Genomic DNA, 15,638 nt, shown 5'->3' with positions numbered 1-15,638 from the left:
GAGGATCTTCTCATCCCAGGTACCACAAAGCACGTCCGAACATACGACATCAAGCTCAATCCGGAAAAATGCGTTTTCGGTGTACCAGCCGGAAAGCTCATGGGTTTCATTGTCTCCACTAGAGGAATTGAAGCAAATCCGGCCAAAATCCGAGCTCTGTCACAGTTGGCTATCCAAACGGACCTCAAACAAATCCAGAAATTAACCGGATGTGTGGCGGCTCTAAGCCGCTTTATCTCCCGCTTAGGAGAAAAGGCATTACCCCTTTATCGCCTCCTTCGGCGAACCGAACACTTCGAGTGGACGGACGCTGCCACAACCGGATTGGAAGAAATAAAAGCCATACTGGCAACCAACCCAATCCTGGCCGCGCCAAACATCGGCGAACCAATGCTGTTGTACATTGCGGCAACTCATCAGGTTGTAAGCGCAGTGCTCGTCGTCGAACGAGAAATGGACGGACATAAATTCCCCCTTCAAAAGCCGGTATATTATGTATCCAATGTCCTCACTTCATGAAAATCACGGTACCCACATTATCAAAAGATAGCCTATGCGGTATTCATGGCATCCCGGAAGCTACGACACTACTTTCAAGAGTGTTCAATTACAGTAGCCTCGGAAGTGCCACTTAATGACATTATAAACAACCGCGACGCCACGGGCCAGATTGCCAAATGGGCCATTGAGCTCCTCCCGTTTGACATAACATACAAACCCCGGCGAGCCATTAAATCGCAAGTATTGGCTGACTTTGTCGCCGAATGGACGGAAGCCGAACTCCCTAAAGACTACGGCGCATACTCCAATTGGATCATGCACTTCGACGGCTCCAAAATGCTGGCTGGTCTGGGGGCTGGCATCATCCTGACATCCCCAGCTGGAGATATAGTTCAATATGTACTACAGATATTGTATACAGACTCCAACAACGCAGCCGAATATGAAGCCCTGTTACATGGTCTTCGGATGGCAGTTTCGATGGGCATTCAATGCCTGGAGGTGCGTGGGGATTCGAACCTCGCGATATCCCAAATAAATGGAGACTTCGATGCCAAGGATCCGAAGATGGTGGCCTATCGCAACACCGTCCAAAAGATGTCAGCTCGGTTCGAGGGGCTCGAATTTCACCATGTGGCTCGGGAAAACAATCAGGCGGCAGATATCCTCGCCCGCATCAGCGCAAAACACGAAGCGGTCCCCCCAACATCTTTTTGGAGAGGTTGTTTAAGCCATATGTGGTATGGGAAGGGGTCACCGGTAACAATAGTCCGGACCCGACCAAAATGCCCGATACCGAACACTCTGACATAATCGGAGGCTCTGCCACCGAAATAACACCTTCAGCCCACGTAATAATGGCCATCATCGCCCCGTGGACAGAACCATTCTTGGCCTACCTAACTAGGCAAGAACTTCCCGAGGACCAAAATGAGGCACGCTGCATAGTGTGGCGATCTAAAGCCTACAGGGTCCACGAGGGAGAGCTGTATAAAAAAAGCACTACCGGAGTCCTTCAAAGGTGCATCTCCGAAGAGGAAGGGCGGAAGCTTTTGGCAGAAATTCACGCCGGACTCGGCGGCCACCACGCCGCAGCCCGGGCCCTTGTAAGCAAGGCCTTTCGTACATGTTTTTATTGGTCGACGACCCGGGTAGATGCACAGGACTTGGTCCAACGTTGCGTCGGTTGCCAGCTTTTTGCAAACCAAAGCCACATGCCACCCACCGCCCTCCAAACAATCCCCATTACCTAGCCCTTTGCGGTCTGGGGGCTTGACATGGTTGGACCCCTTAAAGGGGGAACCCGTAAGAAAAAAATACTTACTGGTCATGGTGGATAAATTCACCAAATGGATAGAAGCCAAACCTTTTAAAACGGCCGAATCCGGACCGGTGATAGACTTCATATCCGGGGTTGTACACCGTTATGGCGTCCCACACAACATCATCACTGACAATGGCACGAACTTCACGGCCGACGAGGTAAAACTCTGGTGCAGCAACATGGGCATTAAGCTTGATTATGCCTCTGTCTATCACCCACAAACTAACGACCAAGTTGAGCGAGCAAATGATCTTATCATGAGCGGCATCAAACCCAGATTAGTGCGGTCCTTAAAGGAGTCTAACACGCACTGGGTAGAGGAGCTCGACTCCATACTCTGGGGGCTACGGACCACGCCGAATCGTACTACCGGATACACACCCTTCTTTATGGTGTACGGCGCAGAGGCGGTTCTGCCCTGTGACATAATTCATGACTCACCTCGAGTGTGCATGTACGAAGAAAGAGAAGCCGAGCTCGATTGGCAGGACAGTCTGGACACCCTGGAGGAGGAGCGCGACGTGGCAAAAGCCCGTTCCGCATTCTATCAGCAACAGGCTCGCAGATACCAAAGCAGAGAAGTACGGGCCAAAACTTATAACGTTGGCGAGCTAGTTCTACGCCTGTCAGAGAAGAAAAATACCAAGCTCGAGCCCAAATGGGAAGGTCCCTTCATTATTGACCAAGTTCTGACCGGTGGAGCGTACCGTGTGCGGGATGCATCGAATAATCGACTTGAGCCGAACCCATGGAACTCAGCCAGGCTCCGAAGATTCTACGCCTAGTGCCAGACTCTATGTTCGTCTCCTTCCCCTGTCCATTTTTTGCATATACATTGTCTATCTTTTTTCTCTTTCTTTCTTTTATTCTTTCTCAAGGCCTTCAAGGGCCAACTTGTGCCTTGCTTGCACACTATTGACGCGCTAACCGCGCTCATTATACCTGGGAGCTTCTCACACAGAAGCTTAATTATTTATCTGGGCTTCATGCCCCGCACATGTGTCATTCTTCCGCACGTACCTTGTCTTCGCCATTATATGCATCGATATGACTTAAGTTTTGGCCAAGCTGGGTTGCCTGGCTCTTGTATTTATGCACTACGTTTCCGTTAATTTGGCTAGGGCATAAGGGGAGCACCTCTGCTATTGTTACTGTCGGGTCAGCCGGATGTGTACCTCAGACTGGGTGAATCCGAAAGCTAGCGTTCTTAAGGGAATATTCGGTCGGTGAACAAAATATTATTTTTATTTATTTTCCATATGTGCCCCCAGATGTTTTTGCCTGCGTCTCCTCTCGCAGTCCGGACATGCACTTTAGGGCATGCGTACCCAGGGAAACGAACCCTTAATGGAACTATTCTCCCTGGAAGATGTTTCTTACTACCCATGTAATATTACATAACTAGTTGGGTACTTGTCTGTTCAAGCACTAATGACCCCTACGCCTGGTTTCCACGCATACCCCGGTTCTTATATAACTAAGCGGGTATTCGGATACACTCCGGACTATCGGGTCCCGAGGTTGAAGCGAAAAGGTCTGCCATGACAAATGATTTACAATCCGGCTAGAAGGCATTATACATGTCACTTTAATTACATAGTCATGTAGACTGACTAAATTCCTCTTCTATACCATCCAACAGGCTGTCTAGCCTACAATCCTGTTGGGAATACTTTGTGACTAATTCTACTTGCCCATACACTAAGCTAACGGGGATCTCTTTCCCATCGGGCCCCACAGGTCCGACCTCGGCCATGTGGTTTGGGTCATCCTTGGTATACCGCGTCTTCACCATGGCCCAGGCTTCCCTGGCACCTTGACGGCAGGCCGATACCTTCCATAATCGGAAGCGTTGCCCGGCTCCCTTGATCCTTTCCGCAAGCTCTCCAATGCCTGCTGGCAGGGAGACGGATGGCCACAAGGCCTGGGCAATACCTTGCATCACCTGCCGAACTTGTTCGTGCGGTTGTGAGAGCTCGGGTAGAAGATCACCTGTAGACCCGGGCATCTCCTCCGCGGGACGACCCGTCAGCATACCTGCAGACATAACTCTGTTAGCCGGCTTCTTTGCTGCACTCTTTTAAGGGTTCGTTCAAGCACTTACTAAAAATGCCGCGTCGAAGCCGCTTATTCTCCTTCACGGAGTCCGCAAGCTGGGCTCGAACATCTTTCAGTTCCACGCTCAGCTTGGTATTGGCATCTTGGAGATTGTTTTTCTCCCGCATGACCTTAGTCAGCACACGTTCGCCAGCCTTTAGCTGTCGTACGACATGCTGGTCCTCCAGATTCTCTCTGGAGTCATCTGCAATATCTATTGTTAGATCTGCAGCCATGCCGCACACTATATGGTACCTATCATTCCTTGAAACAAATTTTACCAGCTGGGGACTTTTCAGGTTCCTTCAATGCGGCAACGGCGGCTTGAAGTTGGGTCTTGCACTCCTCCAGCTCATGTGACAGTCGAGCATTCTTCTCTGTAAGAACCTGCGCAATAAATGATCCTTAATCAGTTGTGCCAACTGTTTCAAGTCTCAGGGGCTACTGATATATATACTCATCAAATGTTCTTACCCGTACATCCTTTACATCCTGGTCCATGGCTCTGGCTAGACCATTTTGAGCAGCATGGATGTACGCATCTCCCGAGTTGAATGCATCAAACGCCTCTCGGGAGAAACAAGCGTCGCGGAGCCTGTGATTCATGGCGCTCTCCACTTTGGAATTCGTAGCGGATATCTTATCTGCATCCTCTGTAGAAGGAGCATCCGGCGTGTACCTCGTGTTAGCTTCCGCCTCTGTGTCCGGCCCTGGAGCCCGACTGGTAGAGGCGTGATCGGCGACCTCTCCGGATATTGTCCGGCGAGCGTTCTTCCTTCTAGGAAACACGGGTGTTATTATGTTTTTAAAGACGACAACCACGGAGTGAGGTGTTGCATCATACCTCTGCACCGGCGTCTCCGTCCGGACCGCCTTCCTTTTTAGCCTGTCCGGCTTTGAAACCCCTTGTTGTCGAGTCGCCGCGGGCTCGGCATGGCGTCCCGAGGGCCTTCCCTATAAAACACCGTTTGTATATGGTAGGTGAAGTGCATAAAAGGAAATCTGTTACAAAGGTTGGGACTCCGGTCTCATTTACCTGCGAGGCTGGGAGTAGCCCAGGGTAGTCGGCTATAATGGCCACCATGGCGTCATCACAGCTTAGCTGATAGAAAATCCTATCAATCAGCTCCACGAATATGTCCGGATCCTCTTTCCGGCCGGGGTCGAGGACCCGTTCAAGATCCTCCGGTTGTGGAGGTGGGCTATTGATCTCCTCTACCGCCTTACGCAGTTCCTGCGATGAAACGGCAAGGTAAATATTTATCACGAAAACAAGGGTAGGATGGAAGTAAAAAGAGCGGAAGCTCACCCAACTTCGAGGATTGTTCATGGAGAATCCATCTCGTGGCTTGATGCGGAGGAACTCCTCTTCTTCCCCCTTATACAGATCGAATAGAATTTTTGCTAGAGCAGCAACTGAGTCCGGTCCCTTGCGCCCGCAGCGAGTGGCATCATCTTCCCCGTTGAAGTGCCACATGGGGTGGCCTCGATATTGAAGTGGCTGCACCCCCCGCATAACGCATATTGCCATAACCTCGGTTACGGTCAGTCCTGATTTGGCCAACAACTTTATCCGGCCCATCAGATAAAATACGTCTCTATCATCTTCCTCTTGTGGGCTCTGTGGGCGCCAGCTTAGGCGTTTCTTCAAAGGGGCATTGTCGAACTCAGGAAGACCAATCCGGATAGGATCCGGGAGAGGAACGTCCTCCATATAAAACCACTATGAAGGACAGTCCTCGGACGTCTTCTTTGGGGTATCGGATAGGTACCCGGTCTTGGCGATGCGCCATACTTCGGCTCCGCCCACTTGATATATTGATCCCCTCTGTTTACGGGGCACAAGGCATAACGACTTCTTCCATAGCGCGAAATGAGCTTCGCAACCCAGAAACAGCTCGCAAAGGGCTACCTAACCAGTGATGTGCAGTATGGAGGCAGGGGTGAGGTTGTGCAACTAGAGGTCGTAGAACTCCAGGAGCCCTCGGAGAAATGGATGGATTGGAAATCCGAGTCCCCTTAACAAATAAGGGATAAGGCATACCCGCTCTCTCTTAGAGGGGTTGGGAAAGCTCTCCGCTTGCTCCCCGCCATTATAGGTGGCGAGCCCGGCTCGAACCGGGACCATATACGCTGGAGGGAGGAATCCCTGGGTCTGTAGCTTCACTAATTGGTTGTGCAGGACAGAACACTTCTCCCAGTCTCCGGGCTTGGGGCTGCGGGAGCGAGAGGAGGAGCTGCGCTGGCCGGCCATGTTGGATGGATTTTTTTGGGCGCGCTCCGATGAATGCTCGCCGAGGGAGGATGGTGTGATTTGGATCTAAGGATCCTCGTCTCTTTAATAGACATTTCATTCACATAGATGGGGTGGTAAAAGTAAAAACACCCTGGCTCCTCACATTCGCTTGACATGTGGAAGATGGCCATTATTGGACGCAGAAGCCAAGAAGCGCAACATTTACGAGAAGCTGGACACTATTTAACAGGTACTCAGAGTTTGAAGAAGAACCCGCCTTGCAATGCCGAAGACAATCTGCGCGCTGGACTCATCGTCATTGAAGCCTGGTTCGGGGGCTACTGAGGGAGTCCTGGATTAGGGGGTATCCGAACAGCCGGATTATATCCTTTGGCCGGACTGATATAAGATTGAAGACTTAGTCTCATGTCCGGATGGGACTCTCCTTGGCGTGGAAGGCAAGCTTGGCAATACGGATATGTAGATATCCTTCCTTGTAACCGTCTCTGTGTAACCCTAGCCCCCTCCGCTGTCTATATAAACCGGAGGGTTTAGTCCGTAGGACCAAGAACAACAATCATACCATCGGCTAGCTTCTAGGGTTTAGCCTCTTCGATCTCGTGGTAGATCAACTCTTGTAATAGTCATACCATCAAGATCAATCAAGCAGGAGTAGGGTTTTACCTCCATCTAGAGGGCCCGAACCTGGGTAAAAACATCGTGTCCCCCGTCTACTATTGCCATCCGCCTAGGCGCACAGTTCGGGACCCCCTACCCGAGATCCGCCGGTTTTGACACCGACACTCTGCTTGTTACCGCGCGTTCCTAATCCACTATGATTTGGATATTTGATCCGAGGGGCCTCTGGCTTGATGGCACTAACCATCACGTGGGCATAGTATGGGTGTTCTGCATCGTATGCATCAGCTGAAGCTTAATAGACGTCAGCGATTGAGCGGCGCGCGCCGGGTTGGACTGGTAAGCACCTGCCTTTTTGAAGGAGGTAACTAAGTCTGCTCACGGGCCGCGTACGCGACGCGTAGGAGTTCCCGGGGAGATGGCCCATGACCCCTGGGGCATAGGCTTAGTCCGACGTGCTGACCTCTCTATTAAGCCTAGGTCAGGTTGCGGCGTATTGTTTGGCCAAGGCCGGGCATGACCCAGGAAAGTGTGTCCAGCCGGAGTTAATCGAGCGTGGTGGGTAAGTTGGTGCACCCCTGCAGGGAAGAAAACATCTATCGATAGCCTGTCCTACGGTAACGGACACTTGGAGTTGTATCCCGATCGATACAACTAGAACTGGATACTTGTGATGAGAAATGACTGCATTGTGAAAGAGAAATGGATAGTATGCCTCTGGGATTTCTTTCTCACAGGGAGTCAAGAAAGGATCTCTGGCCGAGGTTGATAACACTACTACTACTACTTTACATTATATTGATCTGTACTCTTCTATATGCTGCAAGATGCTTGAAGATGCTTGAAGATGCTAGTCTTCGATAGGCTAGGCTTTCCCCTTCTCTTCTGGCATTTTGCAGTTTAGTTGACAGATACAACCCATTCATTTGATACAGATGCATACTTAGTTTAGATCTGATGTAAGTCTTGTGAGTACTTTGGATGAGTACTCACAGCTGCTTTGCTACCTCCTTTTCCCCATACCCGATTATTGCGACCAGATGACGGATCCCAGGAGCCAGACGACACCACTAATGATTACTGCTTCCCCGAGGGTGCCTACTACTACGTGACGACTTCTGACGACTTGGAGTAGTTAGGAGGCTCCCAGGCAGGAGGCCTTGCCTTTTCGATCGATGTTTCTTTTGTGCTAGCCATCTTAAGGCAAACTTGTTTAACTTATGTCTGTACTCAGATATTGTTGCTTCCGCTGACTCTTGTGTATTCGAGCTTATGTATTCGAGCCCTCGAGGCCCCTGGCTTGTAATATAAAGTTTGTATTATTTTAATTTGTGTCTAGAGTTGTGTTGTGATATCTTCCCGTGAGTCCTTGATCTTGATCGTACACATTTGCGTGTATGATTAGTGTACGATTGAATCGAGGGCGACACACGGTGCTTCCAGGACGTAATTCTTCTGTGCAGCAATGAGGATAATCCTCAAGTTATGGACCCAGTCCGTGTAATTGCTACCATCATATTTCAACTTTGCTTTCTCAAGGAACGCATTAAAATTCAATGGAACAACAACACGGGCCATCTATCTACAATAACATAGACAAGCAAAATACTATCAGGTACTAAGTTCATGATAAATTTAAGTTCAATTAATCATATTACTTAAGAACTCCCACTTAGATAGACATCCCTCTAATCATCTAAGTGATCACGGGATCCATATCAACTAAACCATAACTGATCATCACGTGAAATGGAGTAGTTTCAATGGTGAACATCACTATGTTGATTCACGCTCGACCTTTCGGTCTCAGTGTTCCGAGGCCATATATGCATATGCTAGGCTCGTCAAGTTTAACCCGAGTATTATGCGTGTGTAAAACTGTCTTACACCTGTTGTAGATGAACGTTGAGCTTAGAACCCGATCATCACGTGGTGTCTCGGCACGATGAACTTTGGCAATGGTGCATACTCAGGGAGAACACTTTTACCTTGAAATTTAGTGAGAGATCATCTTATAATGCTACTGTCAAACAAAGCAGAATAAGATGCATAAAGGATAAACATCACATGCAATCAATATAAGTGATATGATATGGCCATCATCATCTTGTGCCTTTGATCTCCATATCCAAAGCACCGTCATGATCACCATCCTCACCGGCACGACACCTTGATCTCTAGCGTAGCATCGTTGTCGTCTCGCCAACTATTGCTTCTACGACTATCGTTACCGCTTAGTGATAAAGTAAAGCAATTACAGGGCGATTGCATTGCATACAATAAAGCGACAACCATATGGCTCCTGCAAGTTGCCGATAACTCTGTTACAAAACATGATCATCTCATACAATAAATATAGCATCATGTCTTGACCATATCACATCACAACATGCCCCGCAAAAACAAGTTAGACGTCCTCTACTTTGTTGTTGCAAGTTTTACGTGGCTGCTACGGGCTGAGCAAGAACCGTTCTTACCTACGCATCAAAACCACAATGATAGTTCGTCAAGTTAGTGTTGTTTTAACCTTCGCAAGGGCCGGGCGTAGCCATACTTGGTTCAACTAATGTTGGAGAAACTGACACCCGCCAGCCACCTGTGTGCGAAGCACGTTGGTAGAACCAGTCTCACATAAGCGTACGCGTAATGTCGGTTTGGGCTGCTTCATCCAACAATACCGCTGAACCAAAGTATGACATACTGGTAAGCAGTATGACTTGTATCGCCCACAACTCACTTGTGTTCTACTCGTGCATATAACATCTACGCAATAACCTGGCTCGGATGCCACTGTTGGGGAACGTAGTAATTTCAAAAAAATTCCTACGCACACACAGGATCATGGTGATGCATAGCAACGAGAGGGGAGAGTGTGTCCACGTACCCTCGTAGACCGAATGCGGAAGTTTTAGCACAACGCGGTTGATGTAGTCGTACGTCTTCACGATCTGACGGATCCAAGTACCGAACGCACGGCACCTCCGAGTTCTGCACATGTTCAACTCGATGACGTCCCGGGAGCTCCGATCCAGCAAAGCTTCACAGGAGAGTTTCGTCAGCACGACGGCGTGGTGACGGTGATGATGATGCTACCAACGCAGGGCTTCGCCCAAGCACCGCTACGATATGATCGAGGTGGATTATGGTGGAGGGGGGCACCACACACGGCTAAGAGATCGATGATCAATTGTTGTGTCTATGGGGTGCCCCCTGCACCCATATATAAAGGAGCAAGGGGAGGAGGCGGCTGGCCAGGGACAGGCGCACCAAGAGGGGGAGTCCTACTCCCACTAGGAGTAGGACTCCTCCCTTTCCTAGTAGGAGTAGGAGAGGGGAAGGAAAGGGAGAGGAGGAGAAGGAAAGAGGGAGCCGACCCCCTTGCCCTAAACCAATTCGGTTTAGGCCTTGGGGGGCGCGCCCCACACTTTTCCTTGCTGCTCTCTATTTCCACTAAGGCCCATGTAGGCCCATTAAGCCCCCCAGGGGGTTCCGGTAACCTCCCGGTACTCCGGTATATGTCTGAAACCTTTCGGAACCTTTCCGGTGTCCGAACATAGTCGTCCAATATATCGATATTTATGTCTCGAGCATTTAGAGACTTCTCGTCATGTCCGTGATCATATCCGGGACTCCGAACTACCTTCGGTACATCAAAACACAAAAACTCATAATACCGATCATCACCGAACTTTAAGCGTGCGGACCCTACGGGTTCGAGAACTATGTAGACATGACCGAGACACGTCTCCGGTCAATAACCAATAGCGGAACCTGGATGCTCATATTAGCTCCCACATATTCTATGAAGATCTTTATCGGTCAAACCGCATAACAACACACGTTGTTCCCTTTGTCATTGGTATGTTACTTGCCCGAGATTCGATCGTCGGTATCTCAATACCTAGTTCAATCTCGTTACCGGTAAGTCTCTTTACTCATTCTATAATACATCATCCCGCAACTAACTCATTAGTTACAATGCTTGCAAGGCTTATAGTGATGTGCATTACCGAGTGGGCCCAGGGATACCTCTCCGACAATCGGAGTGACAAATCCTAATCTCGAAATACGCCAACTCAACAAGTACCTTCGGAGACACTTGTAGAGCACCTTTATAATCACCCAGTTATGTTGTGACGTTTGGTAGCACACAAAGTGTTCCTCTGGTAAATGGGAGTTGCATAATCTCATAGTCATAGGAACATGTATAAGTCATGAAGAAAGCAATAGCAACATACTAAACGATCAAGTGGTAAGCTAACAGAATGGGTCAAGTCAATCACATCATTCTCCTAATGATATGATCCCGTTAGTCAAATGACAACTCATGTCTATGGCTAGGAAACATAACCATCTTTGATCAACGAGCTAGTCAAGTAGAGGCATACTAGTGACACGTTGTTTGTCTATGTATTCACACATGTATCATGTTTCCGGTTAATACAATTCTAGCATGAATAATAAACATTTATCATGATATAAGGAAATAAATAATAACTTTATTATTGCCTCTAGGGCATATTTCCTTCACTGAGTCCGTCAAGGAATCCAAATTGGATGTGCTTCAAAGTCAACTTGACAACACTACAGGAAATATGTCAACTTGTGACCTTGACTATTGGTCACTGAAAGGTCACTGTTTTTCATTTGTGACCTTTTTGTGACCAAAAACAGAAGGTCAAAAGCTGGCGGTCGTAAACTGAAATTAACGACCTTCTCCATGAGAAGTTCATGGAATTCCACGACCAAAACAAAAGGTCGTTGATTCTATGACCTTTTGTTTTGGTCGCTAGCTCTCTACCCAGGCCACATTGGATCCGACATGGCAAAATTGCGACCAATTGAAAAGGTCGTTAATAAGATTCAGTCTGGTCTGATTAGGTGTCTATATGGGCCGAGCCCAACAATTCAGCCCATTTAGTATTTTTTTCCTTGTTAATTCTGGTCGGCTTCATGGGCCAAACCCTACAATTCAGACTTCTAATTTTCTGGGCCATGGCCCTTTTGCAAACCATTTCATTAGGCCTTTTTGTTCAAGTTTTCTAGAAATGCACAATGTTCCAATAGAACATTTGGTCCAATAGAACATTTGGTCTTTTATTCAGTGATTTTCAGTTTACACATTTGAACAACAAACACTCAATAATTCTCTCAATTAAATGATTAAATTCAGAAATCATTCATCCAAATACACACAACAACACATACAAGTCTGCACGTCCAACATCAACTAAAACAAGTAAAAACAGATACACAAGCACATACAAGTGTGCTTACAAGCAAAAACAGATACACAAGCACCAAAACATGGTGCAACATCAACTAAAGCTGTGGTGCGCATCTCCATGCCTCTTCCGATCTTCCATCATAGCAGCAGCAACCTGAACGACATTAGATCACCAAAAAGAAACATTATTAAATGTTTAGAAACAAGGCCATCAACATGAGGCGGTAATCCAACTTAACACTTTGTCAACATATTTTACATATGCAAATAACTAAGCTTATAGTGTATAAGTTTATGATCCACATGCAATGTGAAATTGAATTGCCAAATATACTATTTGAGCAGTCACGGGCTCACAGAGAAGGTATAGCTACAAAAGTAGAATATGACCAGCTAATTTATTGCAGAGAAGGTTTTTGTGCATCAACACTGAATCAAAGAACATATTCTCAATAATTTAGACATATCGTTTCAAGTTGTTGCAACATCAACTTGAGGCTGCTTGTCTATCCTCATTCTGCTAGTTGATGATCATTTATAAATTTGTAGTGAATAGATCCTAGGCCTAAGACATACAAGATACATCCTTCGCACACAAAAAAGATATACGAGATACAACATGTTCCTATTTGCAAAGCCTACCAAGAACATAGAGACATAGCATGGGAGGAGCACCTATGTCAAGAGAAATCACACATGGCCTGAACCCTGGGCATCATTTTAACTTACAAACTGCATCACCATATAAAACTACCAGGTTAGTGACAACCTAAAAAAGGAATCAGACAGTCTTCTGTTTTGAGCCACTTGTAAGATCATTGCCAGTTTTCTTTAACTCGGATGTGAAAGCAAAAAACTTGCCAGAATTAGCAAGGATTCCTCTCCCTAACTAGATTCAGCACGAGCCAAGCAGGGCACCTTATGATCTGAACCTAGCACGACATTTTTTGTTTATTTATTTTCAGAAAATGGATGAGATTTATTATTCTTGGCTTCCTCTGCAAGTAGCCAGGCTAGTGGGGTGACCCAAAAGATTCATGGATTTAAGGATAAACACCATGGCTGCATAATATTGATATATTGATTGCACACTATGAATCTAGTCAGAAAAAAGGCAAAGCCTAATTCACATGAAATACATGCTGCGTGCGTGCGTGTGGAAACTTCAGTATAGCCCACAATGAACATCAACATCAGAATAGTTCAGAAGGTGGCAAGTATTGGCCGTACCTGCGATGAGCATGAGTATGTTGACGTCTATGGTGCACCGCCAGAGCGCGGCGACGCTCCTGAGCACGATCGGCGGCAGGCCGGGGGCCGCCCCCGCCATGGCGAACCACTTGAGCGGCCTCCAGAAGTGCTCGAAGAGTGAGACCACCAGAAGCACCCCGTAGATGAGCATGTAGGGGTTGGGCCATTTGTTGGACACCTTGCTCTGGCCGGCGCCACCGTACGCCCTCACCGATGCCTCTAGCCTCGCCCCGTTTAGCTCTCTAACTGCACAAAAAAATGATACACTTCAAAACTTGCAGTTTCAGAGAATATACTGAATAAATAATGGTTATGTAAGTATAGTAATTATGAAATCTGTAATTCCATACTGTAAGAATAATCAGGAAAAAAATTGTGAACGAGCAGATTTGCCAAAAAAAATCTGTACTAAAAATCAGTATAAAAACCAAGGTCAAGACAACACGGCGGACTCTACTCTCGCGGGGAAAAGCAATGATGCTACAGAAGCAGTTCTTGAACTTAATCCCTACTACATGCACAAAGTAACTGGAGAGAGATTGTCTGCACAATCCCATCCGAGCTTCTGAACCATACAACAGCAGACTAAATGCCACTGAAAGAACATCAGTGACTTGAAAAGCAATACAGCTGACGGAGTAAACATATGCTATTTGCAAATTGGAAAGAGATTGATTGTAGAATATACGAGCTTCATAGGGAAGTAACAGCAGTTAGCAAGATGGAACTTGCACAAAAGTGCAAGAGCTGGCCTAGAAAATGCAGCATATCCTTTCCAAACTATGCAACCTTAAGTCACTGCACTATAAAACTTCAATTGCACAAAATTGCAAGAGTATGTTCACTGAGAGAATCCTAGACTATGCAGTCCTAAGCAATTGCACTACAAAACTTTGTCGGCAAGTGGCTCAGGCTATGAAAAGAAACCCCTCAAGCAGGTTAACAAAATGAGTGCATCACATTTCTAAGAGAACGTAGGAGATGGCAAGTCACATGAATTATCAAGGCTGTATACAGGTTCCGCGCAATTAGCAATTCACATTAATAACTATTTGTTCCATTCTTAGAGTTTACGGATAAGTGGAATCTGAAGCAGACACTTAACCTACCAAATCTACTACTGCATTCCATCAAAACTGGAGACAGAAGCCAACAAGTAGCACAATTTCACTCCAGCTCACAATTGTGTAACCAACAGATCGTATGAATGAAGGACTCGTTCAAACAAGACCTGGTAAGGCACATATCGAACACAAAGATGATGTTGGACATGCTACGAATTGTTTACCTATTTTGGGTGTTCGTGTTGTGCCCAACAGAGTGGGGATCCTCTACTGAAGACTGGTGGCAGGCGATGGGGATCCTCTGCTACAGACTGGGCGACGGGCAGATGATGAGGAGATACCTCGGGCTATGGATCATGGGACAGCACGCGCCGTCGATGGTGGGAGAGGCAGCCGCCCGAGAAAATCAATGGGAAAGGATCAGAGGTCGCGAACGTGCAAAGCAAATCGATGGTAGAATGACTCAACTGTGGTAGGAGACGAACCTAATTTGGTCGGCGGGGACCGCTGCATGTTCTCGCCATTGTGGAGCCGACCGCCATCGCGCCCGCACGGGCTGGATCCGCCCGCCGCGTCGTGGTCGGAGTGGAGTTGGCGAGATCGTGGCCAGAGACGGAGGTTGGCTGCGCCGGGGTTTCAGGCACGAGGTGGGAGGGAGGGATTACTGCTGGATCTGGTCACGAGAAGAGCAGCTCTAGCCGATCTAGGGGCAGCCGGAGGTGAGGTTGGGGGAGAGTAGGAGGTCGCCGCTCGCTGGTGGGGTTGGAGCATAGGAGCTCTCTAGTGAATCCTTGCTGCATCCAGCAAGGGTCTGGGCGTGGGTCAGCAGTGAGGGTCGTCGACGGTGGGGGTAGGTGGCGGTGGGGGTAGGCGACGATGGAGAAGGGAGCTGGCGGGGAGGAAGGGGACGGGATCAGGAGGAGCTAGGGTTTGCGCAGGTGAGGAAGGGAGGGGATCGGGGAGCGAGGGAAAGAAAGGAGGCGGGGGGTGGATGGAAATTGACCCGAAGGACATAGCTAGGGTTTCGGGGTTGTGTAGATGGGTCGAGGACAGCCGTTGGATCCCCAAGCATCCGACGGTGTTGGATGCATGATCCGCGTGATATGTCCACGAACCAATCAGAATGCAGTATGATGTTATGACCATCTAAATTTGTCGTAGTTGACTTAAAATAATGTGCTAAAATCATTTAAGCTACTTTATGATCTGAGAAATTCTAAAAAAAGTGGAAAACCTTCTCATTGTGTCACCAAAATGTGAACAAGTTTTCAGAAAAGATAACAACTTGGAATAAGATAA

At 47.6% G+C, this 15,638-nt stretch overlaps 1 long non-coding RNA gene across 2 annotated transcripts; it reads right to left on the bottom strand.

Annotated features, from left to right (window-relative positions):
• Nucleotides 1-11,948: 11,948 nt before the first annotated feature.
• LOC123081899 (uncharacterized) lies at nt 11,949-15,263 on the bottom strand. Of its 2 annotated transcripts, XR_006438833.1 has the most exons (4): nt 14,825-15,263; nt 14,564-14,686; nt 13,255-13,521; nt 11,949-12,178 (listed from the first exon to the last, which is right to left on the bottom strand). It is a non-coding gene; the product is annotated as an uncharacterized lncRNA (long non-coding RNA). The 2 variants fall into 2 exon arrangements; XR_006438834.1 differs by having other exon boundaries at nt 14,564-15,263.
• Between the last annotated feature and the right edge of the window lie 375 nt (nt 15,264-15,638).

This window comes from Triticum aestivum, chromosome 4A, assembly GCF_018294505.1.
Source record: "Triticum aestivum cultivar Chinese Spring chromosome 4A, IWGSC CS RefSeq v2.1, whole genome shotgun sequence".
Classification (NCBI taxonomy): Eukaryota; Viridiplantae; Streptophyta; class Magnoliopsida; order Poales; family Poaceae; genus Triticum; species Triticum aestivum.
This window is presented reverse-complemented; position numbering and strand designations above follow the sequence as displayed.